At 39.3% G+C, this 16,269-nt stretch overlaps 1 protein-coding gene across 1 annotated transcript in view; it reads left to right on the forward strand.

The window, feature by feature from the left end:
• The window catches only part of NKAIN2 (sodium/potassium transporting ATPase interacting 2), a 793,322-nt gene that overhangs the window by 703,645 nt on the left and 73,408 nt on the right, over positions 1–16,269 (forward strand). The window lies entirely within an intron of this gene.

The following is a 16,269-nucleotide window of genomic DNA, read 5'->3' on the forward strand; positions in this document are numbered from 1 at the left end:
GCTGGGCTATACTTCAGCCTTTGGGAAAGGAGAGGTAGAGCCACTGTGCAGCGCTGCCATCTTGTACGCCTCTGTCTCCTTGGCTGACGGTCTGGTTCTCTGTCACTGCAGGCCAGACAGTCATATCCAGGTTGATCATTCTACCGCTTCTAGACCCAAAATGACCACTTATTCTGGGCATGATGTATTAACCCCTTCACTCCTGAGCCAGCTTTTGTTTTTACATTGTTCTTTATTTGTCCCCACTTTCCAAAAGCAATAACTTTTTTATTTTTTTGTCAGAAATCCCCTGCATGGGGGATTGTCTTATGCAGAACAATATACATTTTGTAATGGGGCTGTTTAATGTACCATATAATGTGCTAAAAAAATGTAAAAAGTGGGGTAAAATAAAAAAAAATGCAATTGCGCGATTGTTCTTTGGGTTTTGCGTTTGCAGTGTCATGGAGCAGTAAAAAGGACTTCTCATTGATTTTCCACATGTCAATACAATTACAGTCATCCCAAATTTATTTAGTTTGTTTAATTTTACTACTAAACATATTGCAATTATTTTTTTTTTATTTTGTTTGGTTCTCATAGGGAACTTGAACTTAGTAGTTTGATCACTTGTAAAATATAATGCAATACTTTTGTATTGCAGTATATCGTACTTCTAATGTCCACCTATTAAGTGCTGCTTCCATGATTCAATAGCAACCTGGGGAGCATTCGCAAGGTCCTGGACAGGCATTGCCCCCATCTCATCCCCGAAACTGTATCTCAAGGGGCTGATGGTCCCCATTCTCTACTGGCTTACATATTTCAATCAGCATTGACCACAGCATGCCACAAATGCCACAAATAACAGTGCCTGAAGGGATATGTTTTATGGTTTATAAGATACTGATATTGTTCATATTAAAATAACTATTTTAGTAACTTAGTTTACATCAAGCACATTTCTTCTTTATTTTTTGCCTCTTCCTTTTAAGGCACACAATTTAAAACCCTAAGTAATTAGCAAGTTATACCTATGGACATGTATACTGGTATCAAAATGTCACCTATGTGCTCAGCCTTATTTCAGATGTTGATGAATACTAAATCAGCTAGTGAATGGTAATTCTAGATATGACATTGACAATGACCTTGCATTACTTAGCTTTAATATCAAGGCATTTCTAGTTGATTTTATGCATTGTCAGCTAAAAAATACAATGTACTGAACATGAAATTCAAAAATTACATTTAAAAGGCTATGTCCTTCATCGCAACAATTTTTCTTAATATTCCAATGTGCTTAAGATGCATCTAAAAAAGGAGAAAGTAAAGCAACGTCTACATAATTGCAAAATCAGACTGCACAGCGTTTGATATTTATATTAGACATATTCTTTGAAAACATTTGGTGGTTTTCTTTTTAATATTCAATGTAAAAAAAACAAACTGTCCATTTTTAAAGAAAAATTAAGTCTGCACTTTTCACACTGACCACTAAGTTTAACACTAAGTTGGTACTTCTTGTTCTGGAGAGAAAACTTTTCAGCTTTTATGTCTTTATCATCACAATCAGGAGTACAATGAAAGGTAGCATATATATATATGTATATGGAGGTGCACCGGCTATGACTTGAATTGAGCATCTCACCTCAAAGGGTAACCTGCCCCTGGTCACTAGGCCCATAATCACAGGAAAAGTGAGTAAAGGAAAAGTTTCAGCTCCCATGAGGGCAGCTGAAAATACTCACCTCCAACCTCCAAGATGTCTGGACCTGCTGTGGGCTTCTGTGCATGCGCCCATGTGGTATGCATGCGCAGAAGGCTGGAGAGTCCGGTAAATTTAAAATCTTCCTGCACCTGGCTGTCAAAGATAGTCAAGTGCAGGGAGATGTCACCGGGAACCGCTGTATGCGGTTTCCGGTCACATGATCACTGTTATCCATTGGATAACAGCGATCATATTAAGTTAAAAAAGTTTCATCTCCCCTTACGGATAATATCCGTGAGGGGAGATTAAATTACATACCTAAGGTCTCCGGATTTATCCCATGAAGGGATCTTTATTCGTGAACCTTACACTGGCTTCTACGCATGGGAGCTTCACCAAATGATGGATGCAGGCCCAAAATGTCGAGGATTGCCCAGGAAATTTTAAATCCCCCTGCTCCTGGATACCAAAGATAGCGGAGAGCCTGAAGATTTTACGGGGGGGGGGGGGGGGGGGCGCAGTTTAAAAAAAGTTGAGGTTTCATCTCTCCTCACATGTATAATTCATAAAGTCTTCATTCACATGTGTGCTGTACAAAAAAGCCAGTTTTTAAATTGACACAATTGCCAAAAAAATTAAAATCAAGATTTTTCCCTTCTCCTTTGCATAGAAACTGTGGGGTCTAAATATGCAGTATACCAATCAGGGTCATTTGTAGGTGTTCTCCATTGGTTTGGGCCCTGACAATATTAGGGCCACAATGGGTATGTTTCTGAACACAAGACAAACACAGGTATCCATTTTAGGGTGTAAATCCTCATTTTCATGTGCACTGTAGAAAAAAACCTGCCTTTAAAATGACATACCGTATTTTCCGGCGTATAAGACAACCTTTTAACCCTAGAAAATTTTGTCCAAAGTTGGGTGTCCTCTTATACGCGGGGAATAAGCTGTAGAATAAAAAATTAATACTCACCTCCTGCAGCATTCTGCGATGATTAGAAATTAGCGAACGTGCTCGTTTAGGACAATTGCTCGATTGAGCATCGCGTTTTTCGAGTAACTGCCTACTCGGGCGAAAAGATTCGGGGGGGCGTCGGGGTGGAGCGGGGGGTAGCAGGGGAGGACAGGGGGGAGCTCTCTCTCCCCCCCCCCCACTCCCCACCGCAACCCCCCGCTCACCCCCGGTGCCCCCCGAATCTTTTCGCCTGATTAGGCAGTTACTTGAAAAAAGCGATGCTCGATCGAGTAATTGCTCTAAACGAGCATGTTCGCTTATCTCTAGCGATAATCTGCGGCACTGCTGCAGGCTGTTGCTCCCTCCTCCACACCGACAGAGCATTGCTTTCTGGATGCGGGGCTTGAATGCCCAGCCTCAAGAAAGCTAATGCTCTGATTGGCTAACTCAGCGTGGCGTCAGCCAATGAAAGTCGGCGCTGCATTAGCCAATCACAGCCTTTCAATAACATGAGGTGAGTACTGATTTTTTTTCTACATTGTATTCCCGGCATTTAAGTCAACAGTTGGGGGGTCGTCTTATATGCCCAGTCGTCTTATACGCCGGAAATACAGTATTTGCAAAAATATGACATTTTATTTTTTTTCTTCTAAATTTCATTAGCTCCTGAAAAGAAACTGTGGGGTCAAAATGCTCATGACACTCCTCAGTGAATACAATAAAGTTTTTTCAAATGTGCATCCAGAATAAAGTAAACAGATATATATTTTATCACAAATGTGTACAGTATGTTTGCACATATTTGAGATACTGCAATTGAAAATGTGAAAAAATGACTATTTTTTCAAAATCTTCCTAATTTTGGCGCTTTTAATAAATATACACAAACTCTATCGGTCTTTTTTTACCACCTTAATTAAGTACAATATGTGTTGGGAAAAAAAAGTGTCAGACTCACTTGGATATGGAAAACCTTAACAGGAGTTATTCTATGTTAAAGTGACACATGTCAGATTTCCAAAATTTGCTTTGTCATTAAGGCACAAACAGGCTTGGTCACTAAGGGTTAAATAGCCCAGTGGACCTGTCATGATAATATTCAGTTCTTAAATAGGAAAGTTTTTTTGGCTGACAGATTCTCTTTAAACCATTACCATAAATGAATGTAGAGGTGTAAAACTACTCATACACAAAATTCAAATGTTTTTCAAGTGTCCATTTCTGTACAATTTTGAATAGCTATTGAAGTATTGTCTCTTGTTCTGTATTTTTCCTATCCATATTCAAAATTTCTAGCATAGAATTCCATCAGATAGAGCAATTTTAAGCACAGGGAATACTGTTGAATCATAAAGCCTTCAGGATGCCCACCATTTTTTCTGGGGCTTCAATTTTACTGCAGTGTGTATATCCAAATTGGTGTTCTTATATCTCGAAAATAGCTTTAAAAGGTATATTTTCATTTCTTTGCAAACTACATTTTTAAGTTTTATTTTTTTTTTCGTTTTGGGGGTGTGGAGGCATTACTACAGTTTGCCTCAGGCAGCACCATAAAGACTAGATGAACCTCTGGGTCCACCACTCATAATAGGTGATAATCACAGCTTATTTACTCTCTCTCACTGAAACATGTCTAGAACACTCGGCCACAGAAGTCAGTTGGTCAACTCCTGTCCATTGTGTGAACAGCTAATTAGTTTTGCAGTAAGGCATATTTCAAATGCATTAACTGCAGCTTATTCAAGATGGTCACCCCCATAGTCATATACAAACAGTAATATAAAAACTCTATGATCAGAAAATAAAAATGGATTAGGAAAGTGGAATATGTTTCACTATCTGGTTTTAATTAGTAAAATAAATACAGGTAATACATTTCCTTTAAGCTATCTTAGGAGATATCATTTTTGGAAGTCTGATGACTAGGAGATGGTGTGAACTGATCTTTAACACATAAAGCTTTTTAATTAATTTTGATATTATTTGAATTAATTGTAGAATACATTTCCCAGCAATCATTTCTTCTTAAGGTCATTGTTATCTCTTTATTGTTATTGCACAAATATTAAAAGGGATAAAGAATTGACATTCATTTAACATGCGAGTATTCTAAATACCAAATTGTTATACACACCGGACTAGAGAGGAAACTTCAAATATTTATTTTGCTTTTATCTAAACTCTGCCGGTCTGTGGCATTATGTTCAAGTCCTGTGACAATATAAAATTAAAATTGTGCATTAATATATAAAGCACAAATGAAAAATTACAGTTTTGATGCCGGTACACATTTCTTTTTTCAAATAGTCATTCATTTTTCCCTTTTTTTTATAATAATAGCCAAATTCACTTTTGTATAATATATTTTGTCAAAATAAATTCTGTAAATGCTGAAATCCTGTCTTAAGTAAAAGTGCTGTGTGTAGTGTTTTGTAAGGCAGCAGCATTAAAGCCCTGCTGGTGCTCAATAGTACCACTGAGCTCTGTGATCGCATTGTTACTACACAGCAATAGTCACAGGGAACACCCTGGTGGACTACAATAATGCCTCAACCACGTAGATTGCCTTAGCCACCACACTGTCCACACCACCCGTTGCCTCCTTGTGGTTAGAATGCGGGAAGGGTTCCCTCTGCTACCGCAATGCAATCACAGAGTGCCAATGGAAAAGGGAGCACTTAACAAAGGACTTCAGACATGCCATAAAGACACAGCACAACGTTGTTTTGATATTCTATACAGAAACGGAGCAGAATCCAAATCAAGAGATTACATGTCCTTTATTATTATTATCTTGCCACACATGGATTTGAAATTGTATAGTATAAACTATGACAGGGATTCCCAATGACATTAATAGGATGCAGATTTGACAAGAAATTTGATGTGGAATTAGTGTGGATTTTATGTCAAATTCTGCTGCAAAAATCTGCCGTGTGAACACGCCCTTAAAGGGGTTGTCCCGCGATAGCAAGTGGGGTTAAGCACTTCTGTATGGCCATATTAATGCACTTTGTAATATACATCGTGCATTAAATATGAGCCATACAGAAGTTATTCACTTACCTCCTCCGGTGCTGGCGTCCCCGTCTCCATGGCGCCGACCAAAGCCACCTTCTGCCTGGATTAGACGAGCTTGCGCAGTCTGCCCTCTTCTGTCCGGCTCCGGCGGGGTCACGCCGCAGAGGTCTTCTGCGCATGCGTAGAAGACCTGTGCGGCGCGAGCACGCCAGAGCGGCCCCTTCAACGCAAGCGCGTCTAATCCAGGCAGAAGGTGGCTTTGGTCGGCGCCATGGAGACGGGGGCGCCAGCACCGGAGGGGGTAAGTGTATAACTTCTGTATGGCCAATATTTAATGCACAATGTATATTACAAAGTGCATTAATATGGCCATACAGAAGTGCTTAACCCCACTTGCTGCCGCGAGACAACCCCTTTAAATTACAGATCATATCTCAATGAACTAAAGATTCAAATTAAAGATCTTTTCTGATATAAATTATATAATTCATTGAGAACAAAGGAACATATCAACAATGAATGGAAACCAAAATCATCAATTAACTCAGAAAATCAATTTGCTTGAATTTCATCATGGTAGTTTATAATGTGAGAATGTAATGTGCATGGTCACTTCTATTCAGGCTCAGACAGATATGATGAGTTGCTGCAGGTAGTAGTATTATGTGAGTTCTGCTCCTTAATAAACTACTACTCACCTATTAGATACCATGATCAATGTCATCTGAATACCAGGGGTCATATGACATGTTTGGAGGGTCACATGTCTTACATCCATTACTTTTGACAGATCATGTCATGAATAATGCCATTCTACTGTGCAAATCGGGGGCACTGCACTGATATAAGATGCAAGGTGTAGGGGAAAAATCTTAAATACATGTATATTAGAAACAAGGCCAGAGAATGCATGCGAGATATCATCTTCCTTGGTTGAAAATTAGCCAGAATAAAGAATCAATGCCAGAGATTAAATGTAGGATAGCATTCGGGCAAAGTGTGCTGCTAAACGTGGACAAAATCTGGAACAGTAGGGATATCGGTATAGCAAGTAAACACAGGATAGTGCAAACCACCGGTTTCCCCATAGCCATGTATGGATGTGAAAGCTGGACTGCGAAAAAAGCTGATAGAAGGATTGATGCGTTTGAGCTGTGGTGCTGGTGAAAGCTGCTCTGTACACTGTGGATGACGAGAGTAACAAACAGAGAAGTACTGAATTGTATAAGACCTGATATATCACTGGAGGGCAAGATGGCAAGACTCAGACTCACGTATTTTGGCCATGTAATGTGAGCAGAGTTGCTAGAAAAATCTATAATGCTTGGACAAATCAGTGGTAAAAGACGACCCGGCCGCCAAAGTACACAATGGCTGATACTGTCAGAGCTGATACTGGCATGGATATCACACAACTGAAAGAAGCAGTGTCAAACCAAAAAACATGGCGGGAGCTCGCCTTTAGGGTCGCCGAGCATCGTGAATGACTAAACGGATAGCAACAACAACATTAGAAAATTGCATGATTTATTATTCTATTACTAAAGAAATAAAAATAGTAAAAAGTGGACAACCCCTTTACAGAAGACATTTAGACAGATTTGGTTCTATTATTTTTACAATGTTAAAAGATTTCAATCAGGATAAGAATCAAGGGAAAGGGAAAGAAAAGGTTGGCCAGAGATCACAGGTGTTGTACTATTTCATAAAGTAGATACTAATGGATCAATAAAATGACAGCATCTGTGTCCAACTACAATGCTATTAACTGTGTACAGCTTTATACAATAGCTTTATGAAATTCTACTACATCAGCACATGTGTACTATGTTGTGCAAATATAGAATACAGAAATTCAATGGGACAATTTCTTCCACATATAAAGGACAGAATCTGAAGTTGATTCCTGCTAGTTATAGTGTGGCTCAATATTTGTTGATATAATAAAGTAAATTTGGATTTCTATTTAAATACTATTTTATTAGAGATGAGCGAGCACCAAAATGCTCGGGTGCTCGTTACTCGAGTCGAACTTTCAGTGATGCTCGAGAGTTCGTTTCGAGTAACGAACCCCATTAAAGTCAATGGGCGACTCGAGCATTTTTGTATATCGCCGATGCTTGCTAAGGTTTTCATTTGTGAAAATCTGGGAAATTCAAGAAAGTGTTGGGAACGACACAGAAACGGATAGGGCAGGCGAGGGGCTACATGTTGGGCTGCATCTCAAGTTCCCAGGTCCGACTATTAAAGGGGTTGTCCCGCAGCAGCAAGTGGGGTTATACACTTCTGTATGGCCATATTAATGCACTTTGTAATGTACATCGTGCATTAAATATGAGCCATACAGAAGTTATTCACTTACCTGCTCCGTTGCCAGCGTCCCCGTCGCCATGGTGCCTTCTAATTTCGATGTATTCTGGCGTTTTTAGACGCGCTTGCGCAGTCCGTGCTTCTGCCTGGTGAATGAGGCCGCTCGTGCCGGAGAGCTGCTCACCGCGTCGTCATCGTAGCTCCGCCCCATCACGTGTGCCGATTCCAGCCAATCAGGAGGCTGGAATCGGCAATGGAACGCAAGGAAGGAGAAGAAAATCCACGGTGCACCATGGGAGAAGACCCGCGGTGCACCGTGGGAGAAGACCAGCGGCACCATCTTTAAAAGAAGAAAAGAAGAAGCTGCAGAACGCTGATGCAGGTAAGCGCAATGCCATTTTTAAAAACTAATCTATGCTTTCTTTTTAACAGGGCAGAATGCGGGGGTAAGTGAAATTTTTTTTTTTTCGCTTTCGCCGCGGGACCACCCCTTTAAGCCACAATAGTGGCAAGAGTGAGACCCCCGCCTGACCAATCAGAGGCAGATTCCACTCACACACCCATTCATGAATTTATGAATGGGTGAGTGACTGCTGCCTCTCATCTGATTGGTCCTGCTGAGCCAATCAGAGGCAGCAGTCACACACCCATTCATAAATTCATGAATGGGTGTGTGAGTGGAATCTGCCTCTGATTGGTCAGGCTGTGACCAATTAGAGGCAGCTCATTCAGCAGGGGGGGATTTTAAATCCCCAGCTGCTGAATACTACTCACAGCTGTTCAGAGCAGTTCAGGAGGACTGCCGCTGGCCGCGCTGAACTCCGTCTGCCGGGACCAGGTGAGTATATATATATTTTTTATTTTTACACATTTCTGGATGAATTGCAGGGAAGGGCTTATATATTTAACCCCTTCCCGACAATTCATCCCGCGATCGCCGGCAGCCCATTGCTTTCAATGGAGCCGGCTGTATTGCCGGCTCCATTGAATTCAATGGGCTAACATCGTTCTGCCGGGACAAGGTGAGTATATATATATATATTTTTTTTACACATTTCTGGATGAATTGCAGGGAAGGGCTTATATATTTAAGCCCTTCCCGACAATTCATCCCGCGCTCGCCGGCAGGCCATTGCGTTCAATGGAGCCGGCTGTATTGTCGGCTCCATTGAATTCAATGGTCAGTGCTCGTTTAATCGAGACGAGTACCGCGTGGTGCTCGTCTCGAGTAACGAGCATCTCGAGCAGCCTAATACTCGAACGAGCATCAAGCTCGGACGAGTATGCTCGCTCATCTCTACATTTTATTCTTTTGGTTGATCCAATTGATATGACCAAAACCAATCTGCACATTTTCTAGAAAAATATTAAATGTTCATAAAATTTGAAAGAGCTACTATTGCTATTATGTCTGACATGAGCGATTACAAATGCTTATGGTGTGATCTTCCTAACCAAGACAATGACAGGGTATACAATATCAGGTTACCAGCTTAGCAAATGATTACATACAACATAGTTCTCAACAAGGAATTTTCACTTTACGCTTGAAAATGTTTTGCAGATGCTGCCAGCAAGCAACAAATTATTGCTCAGTGCAGTTCAATCATGCAGATGCAAAGCAAGTTGAGTGTTTTAAAACATAACCCCTGAATCTCTTGGTTCAGCCATTAGCTCACGCTGCTGTACTCAAATTATTGCAAAGCATTTTAGGGCCACTTAAAGGCCATCAGTGAAAAAGCAGTAAGTAAAATAGCAAAACTGATCCCAGTTCACCTCATCACATTAGCGCTAGATGCATTAGCTATTTAAAAATAATAATTGATGACAAGAGGAACCATGAAACATTGCAAAATAATAAAGAACTTGCAAAAGTGAAATATTAAAAGCTTATTTAGAATTGTGGGAATGATCAGCAGGAAGTAACACTTTAGAAAAATATACAAGTGGTCATTGTTACTTCAGCTAAATAAGAAATGTCAGTCAATTCTTATGCTAAAACTTTTAAACTTTGACTCTAATAGGAGCCACGCGAAAAGAGCCAACAAGACACAAAGTGCCACATTATTTTTTTTAGCACTGTTATGCTAAAGATTGTGGGGGTCACAGTGGTCAGACCTCAACGATCAGGCATAGGAGACATATGGCAGTGATATGGCATCAATGAGACAACATGCTTTAAATCAAGTTTGACACTGATATTGAAAAACTGGAATTTAAAAAGAATCTGTCACATTAAAAATAAAGTCCTATCTGTAGGCAATGTGGTATAGAGCAGGAAAAGCCGAGTAGATTGATATATAGTTTGTGGGGGAAAAAATAATGTCGTATATTCAATTAAACTTCTGTTTATTCTGGGGTTAGGAGTCCAGTGGGCAGTCCTATTAGTGAATGATAGTTATCTCTCTATATACACTCATATATGGAAGTCTGTCTACCTACTGGACTCCTGAGATCAGAGTGAGCATATATTAGAGTAAATAAATGACTACTTAAGGCTCTTTTACACACAACGATTATCGCTCAAAATGTGTTCAAGCATCCGAAAGTGAGCAATAAGCATTACATGTAAACGCAGGCATTGTGCACTATTCGTTCAATTGTCATTCAGCACTGGTTTTTAGCCCACATAAAAACCATAGCTGGCAGTCCAAAAGACTTTCTGAACAGTGTACTGATTGTGTTTGTTTGCATACATAAGGAGTATACTGTTTACTCTACCAGGAGGAGAACAATGGAATCTCAGATAACCATCACATAAACACATGCCAAGCTGAGCAAACAACACATGGAGGAAAATGCAGATGATTAAAGCCATTATCTGCCCTGTAATTTTATTCAAAAATGTCATTAGTTCGACCAGTCTTGCGGTTGCTTAAGCAATAATCATTGAAAAGGGCCTTTACACCGACTCTTTTCCCAAAAAGCTATATACCAGTCTGTTCAGATTCTCCTGGTCTATAACATGCTGTCTGTATATTTCACTACCTTTTCATAGTCGGAGATTCTCTTTGAGGTTCTTGCTTTCACTCTATTACCAGTGGTTTCTCAGATATGTTTTATGGATATTAAGTGGGTCAATGCTGGAGAAATGTCTTTTCCTTTTTTTTCTGTCTCCTCTGCACAGTTATGTATATTGGCATGCAAAGTAATCTTCCAAATATTATATGATGGCACTACCCTGCGTATGCATTTTGTTTTAGAATTATTGAAACTTGTGGATATAGTTTCCAAGAACTAAGATAAACTCATTAAAATAAGGACATCAGTATGATTCACGTACAGGGTAATACTAGTGGGTACAGCTAAGCAGCTACTCAAAGTGCCAAACAGGGTGGCTGAAAAGAAAGCATTTCCTGATTCTTGCAGTCACAACATATATCACATAATCCCTATTTACTACATATTATGTGATTCCACTGAACCAGGAAGTACTTTTCCCCCCTCATGACTAATATAGCACTATTAGGGCATACTACTTGTTTTCTCACTTAAAAGACCACTCCGGCAAAAATACATTTCCATCCCTGCTCCTCTTGATTGCCTGTAGACATCTCCTCTGTATATTGCAGTCACATCATCAGTAACTGTGATAGGAGTGTCTGCATTCTCCTCTAAGCAGTTTCTGTAGTAGGATTCATGTAATAGCATCACAAAGATGTTATGCTGACTGAGAAACTGACTAAAAACTTAATACATAAACCCAAGTAGATCTGAGCTGGTTATAATTGAGATCACCTAAGGCAAAGGAGGCCAGGAGTTTCAGATAGAAAGAAATATCTAACCAAGGTAACATGATCCAACTTATATATACTGGGGGGATAGCTACATAATGAATGGAAACAAAACACGAGTAGTCCTTTAAAAAAGTGTATTATAGTGAAGTGTTCCTTTTAAATAACTTACAAATAGTAAAGTGAAACCAACTAAACACCAAGGTTCCACACAAAGAATTTTATAAGCTACAAACGTTTCCTTATCTCTTTAACCTTCATAAGAGACAGCTACTAAATTGGTAATTAAAATTATAATTGCATTAATTAATTAAAAGAGACCAAAGTTCTTCATTGTGAAATGCTATGTGCTTCTTGACAGGTCTCTCTCGTCATAGATATGTAATAACTTTATAATAGGTACCATTTCAAGGAAGAAGTCATGTACTTTACATAGTAACGTGTTTATAAGAAACCTCTTGTATACATGCTATATTTTTGGATATATATATATTTTAAATATATCTAGTTTAAATTAGTCTTGCAATGAAAGGTTTTCTGTATTGCCTTTGATATACTTTGTACTGAATACTTACAGTAGCACATATACAAATATAGCTTCCTTCTAATCATGTATTCCTGTTATCCTTGCATTGTGGTTCAATTTAATTTGACCTCTTCGTTTGACCTTAAAAGTCAGTGCATCCGAATTAACCAGTGAAAATGACAGCAGTAATTAATTACCTTAACTGAGTTCTAAGATTAAGAAAGTTGGTCACAGAAATGTTATTCAGTTGACAGCTGATTCGTTGATAGTTGTCTCTACAGTATACAGAAAATGTCTCCTTAACACAGATAATCTCTTTGTATAATGCACTGTAATTAGTCAATGTTTCAGTGATGTGATGATTGTTCCAGCCATCTCACGAGTCTCAGACACATTTCATTGAAGGTAAGATAAAAGCTGCTGTATACTTCTTAGCTCTTTCTCAGGAATTGCTGCATAAAATCATTCCATGCTTTTATCAAAGGCAACTGACATAACAAGAAATGAAAAGTTTAAAGGCAAAATGATGAATTAGAATGCTATAAATTGGGGGGCATAAGTATTACACAATTACCATCTTCTAAAAGTCCGTTTACACAAAGTGATTGTTTGAATGAGCAAATTATGTAATTGCGGGCTGGTTCACTTGGGCAGCCTGTTTATACACCGTTGGCTCTTTGAAACGAGAAATCGTTCAGCCGTTTACATTCACTGTATAAGTGAATGAGAAGGACTGAATGAGCGCTATTTAACCCTTTCCAATCCACTGTCTGACCTCTGAAGACATTATGATTTAAGGCTGCACACCTCCGATGTTGGAAGACATCCATCAGGGTTCTCTTACTGTATATTGCCAGCATCTCTGCTGTCGGAGCCTATCCAGCGTGTCACCTCATGCAGTACTGGCTTCAGCCAGCATATAGCACTGTTGTATAATGGCAGACAAAAGAGTAAGCCCCTAGGAAAACCAGGATACAAATTGGATTGGAAAGGGTTAAACTGAATGATAAGTAAATGAGACAACAATAATTTTTATGCCGATTTAAAATGAATGACGAATGAAAAGTGAACAATCATCATTCGGCATTTGGTCATTGGTGTGCATGAAGACTGAACGATTATTTTTCAGTGTGCATTCCGACTCTAAAAGCTGCAGCTAACTAAAAACTGCTGCGGAAATCTGTGTCTAAACCCTAGATGTCTGTGACAGTATGCACACGAACACAGGTGGTTCCGCATACTGATTTTTAATACACAAATTTGCATGCAAAATTCCTATTACAGATTTGGTGTGAATTTTGCATCAAGAAATGATATGTCACTTCCTTTTTTTTCCATGTCGAATAGACTACAGCACAGATTCCCATTGAAAGTAATGAGGCGCAGATTTGCAGTAGATTTGATTTCGATTCCATGTGGATTCTGCTGTGTGAACATACGCTGAGGGCCCATGAACTCCCTCTGATTCCATAATATATGCACGTGCTACCATGTGGTGATTCTATGCTTTTCTGTATTACAGAGATACTTGTTACTTGAAGAAATACTTGCAGTTGAGAACACTCTTGTAATATAACACTCAATGGAACATTGCACAATTCTATTTCCATCAGATTCTGCATTAATGAGTCAGAATAAAAACCTCTGCTTGTCTTTGTTTAAGAGACATACAGAGATGTAATAGGGACTTCAATGAGTGCCCTATTGCAGCTATATGTATCTTTGAGTTAGTTTGGCTGTAACATGGCCATGTGTATTCAAGCACATGGATGCCATGGGAACCCTTCAGCACCCTGCGATTGCATTGCCGGATGCCGATGGATGACAGTGGAGCTTTCACGATTGCTATTGATTATGGCAAGTAAGGAGTTAAACGGTCGGAAACTGAGGTCTCTCTATTCCCAAATGTTAAAGCAGGAGCCTGCCAGTGGACAGCTGAGCACCGGCTTTTGCTAACACAGGACTTTCATGTCAGCCTCAGACTAGGTCACCATGTTTTTACTGATCAATGTAAAAATGTGTATGGCTGGTCACTAAAGGGTTAACATGAAAACTTGATTTATAGAATAGGTCATTTTCTGATAGCACATTCTTTTTAACTTGGTCCTTTACTCAACATATCCAAAGATGTGTAGCATCAGATGAAAAAAACAAATCTATATGTCTGCCGGATGCCTCTAAAGAATGCCATCTGTCACCATTGGCTCCCATGTTAAAAACAACTTACATGTTTAATGTATTTTTTTTTTACTGAACGGCACCAGAATGTATTATTTCTGTATCATATAAAATTGAAGTTCTTAATGAGATTCAAGCCAAGGAATGGGTTGAAATGTGTATATTTTTTCTGTAGAGTGCTACAGTACCACAATATTTGTCAAATCTGACTTTTCACCCATAACCTGTCGATTTCTTGTAAATTAGTTATTTAGCTAAAATACTAAATAGAATAAACAAATGAATAAACATTTTATCCATGTAAAATGTACTGGTGTGCCAACATGACTAGTGGGCATATAGTAGAATATAGTCTTCAAAGGGTATTCCAATCTCGGAAATACTGTGTCAGCGTGTTTGAAATCAGAAAACAATTCATCCATTAGATGTTTATTTCCAAAGTGCTCTGTTCTTCAGTTATTGGTTCATCTGCCCTCTGGTAGTTTACTGCTCTTTGTCAAGGAAATAGACCACCTCTTCTATGGGAAGAAATAGCAGTGGAGGCCAGCATTCCCACACTTCTTCCTACTTTCTTTTATCTAAATCTGGTGGCCAGGACTACATACACATGAGTTCCTGGCCAGGTTACTACCTACCACTATGACCTACGATTTCTTTCCAATGGGCAGAGGTAACAGTAAATGGACGATTTTGAACACATTGAAATCATATTCCCGAGTTGAGAATACATATGGGGTCCATATGTAAAGAAAATGGTGGATAGATGGATTATGTTCAACCCAAAAGGGCTTGTAAAAAGAGGTGAGACACCCTCAGTTGTACTTAGAATAGTAAGGCCTATGTGGGCGACCCGCAGCGGAATCCGACTGTGAACCGGCTTATGACCCTGTGTATCACAAGTAATCGTATTGCGTATGAACGCGGAGGCACACAGGCAGTCATGCGCAGTACTGCTCTTCTTTTTTTTGTTTGTTTGTTTTTCTCATTGCCATTGAGATGACATGGGTACCCACAGCCCACACACAATATAACTATGCTTGAAAAAGGCTTAAGAATAAGCCGAAACGCGTCGCAATAAACTAGAATTTATATAGAACTACTTCCTTGCACCTATCTTCACATTCACCTGGATATAAGGGGTGCCAGGGGACCGGCACCCTCAAACAAGTAAGATCTTGAGATTTATAAATTGCATGGTAGTGACGGAGCACTGAGGAATTTTTCTTTCTTTGATTACACAATATAATTACACAGAGGCTGTAGGTATATCCGCGACCGTAGAGCACAAGGGCTCCACAGCAAAACAGAGCATGCTGCGATTTTTCTTCTGCTCGCAGAATACGCAATTTGTACCATCAAGTCTCAAGGAAAATTCGAATCTACATGTCTTTCAATGCCCATATGCTACCTCGGATCATCTGCGTGGATAGTGATCGCGGAGTCCGCAATTTAAATCTGGTTGTGTGAGACTGGCTAAGAATGTATTTAGCCATCTTTGTAGCATCAATAAGAAATTTCCCTCCCTTGCAAAGAAAAATGGTCAAAAACTTGCGGGGAGCATCTTTTGAGAGATGGAGCTTCATGGGTAAATATCTGTTCCATCTATCTAGCCATGCTAAAAAGGGTTTCGGACAGTTTAGAACAAAACAGTAAAAAGTTCAGTTATTTACAAAGTAGATTTCTTCCACATTAACATGATTGATGCATATTTTTTATATAAATAGAATACTCTGACCTTGATTTTTTTTGTATTCTCATATCAAATTTTCACAACCTAACTTGAGAAATGTGAACAGGTCCACAATGGACACAATCATGCAGTGCAATCTCACAGCTTATGTAATACCTGACT

Source organism: Eleutherodactylus coqui, chromosome 1 (assembly GCF_035609145.1).
Source record: "Eleutherodactylus coqui strain aEleCoq1 chromosome 1, aEleCoq1.hap1, whole genome shotgun sequence".
Classification (NCBI taxonomy): domain Eukaryota; kingdom Metazoa; phylum Chordata; class Amphibia; order Anura; family Eleutherodactylidae; genus Eleutherodactylus; species Eleutherodactylus coqui.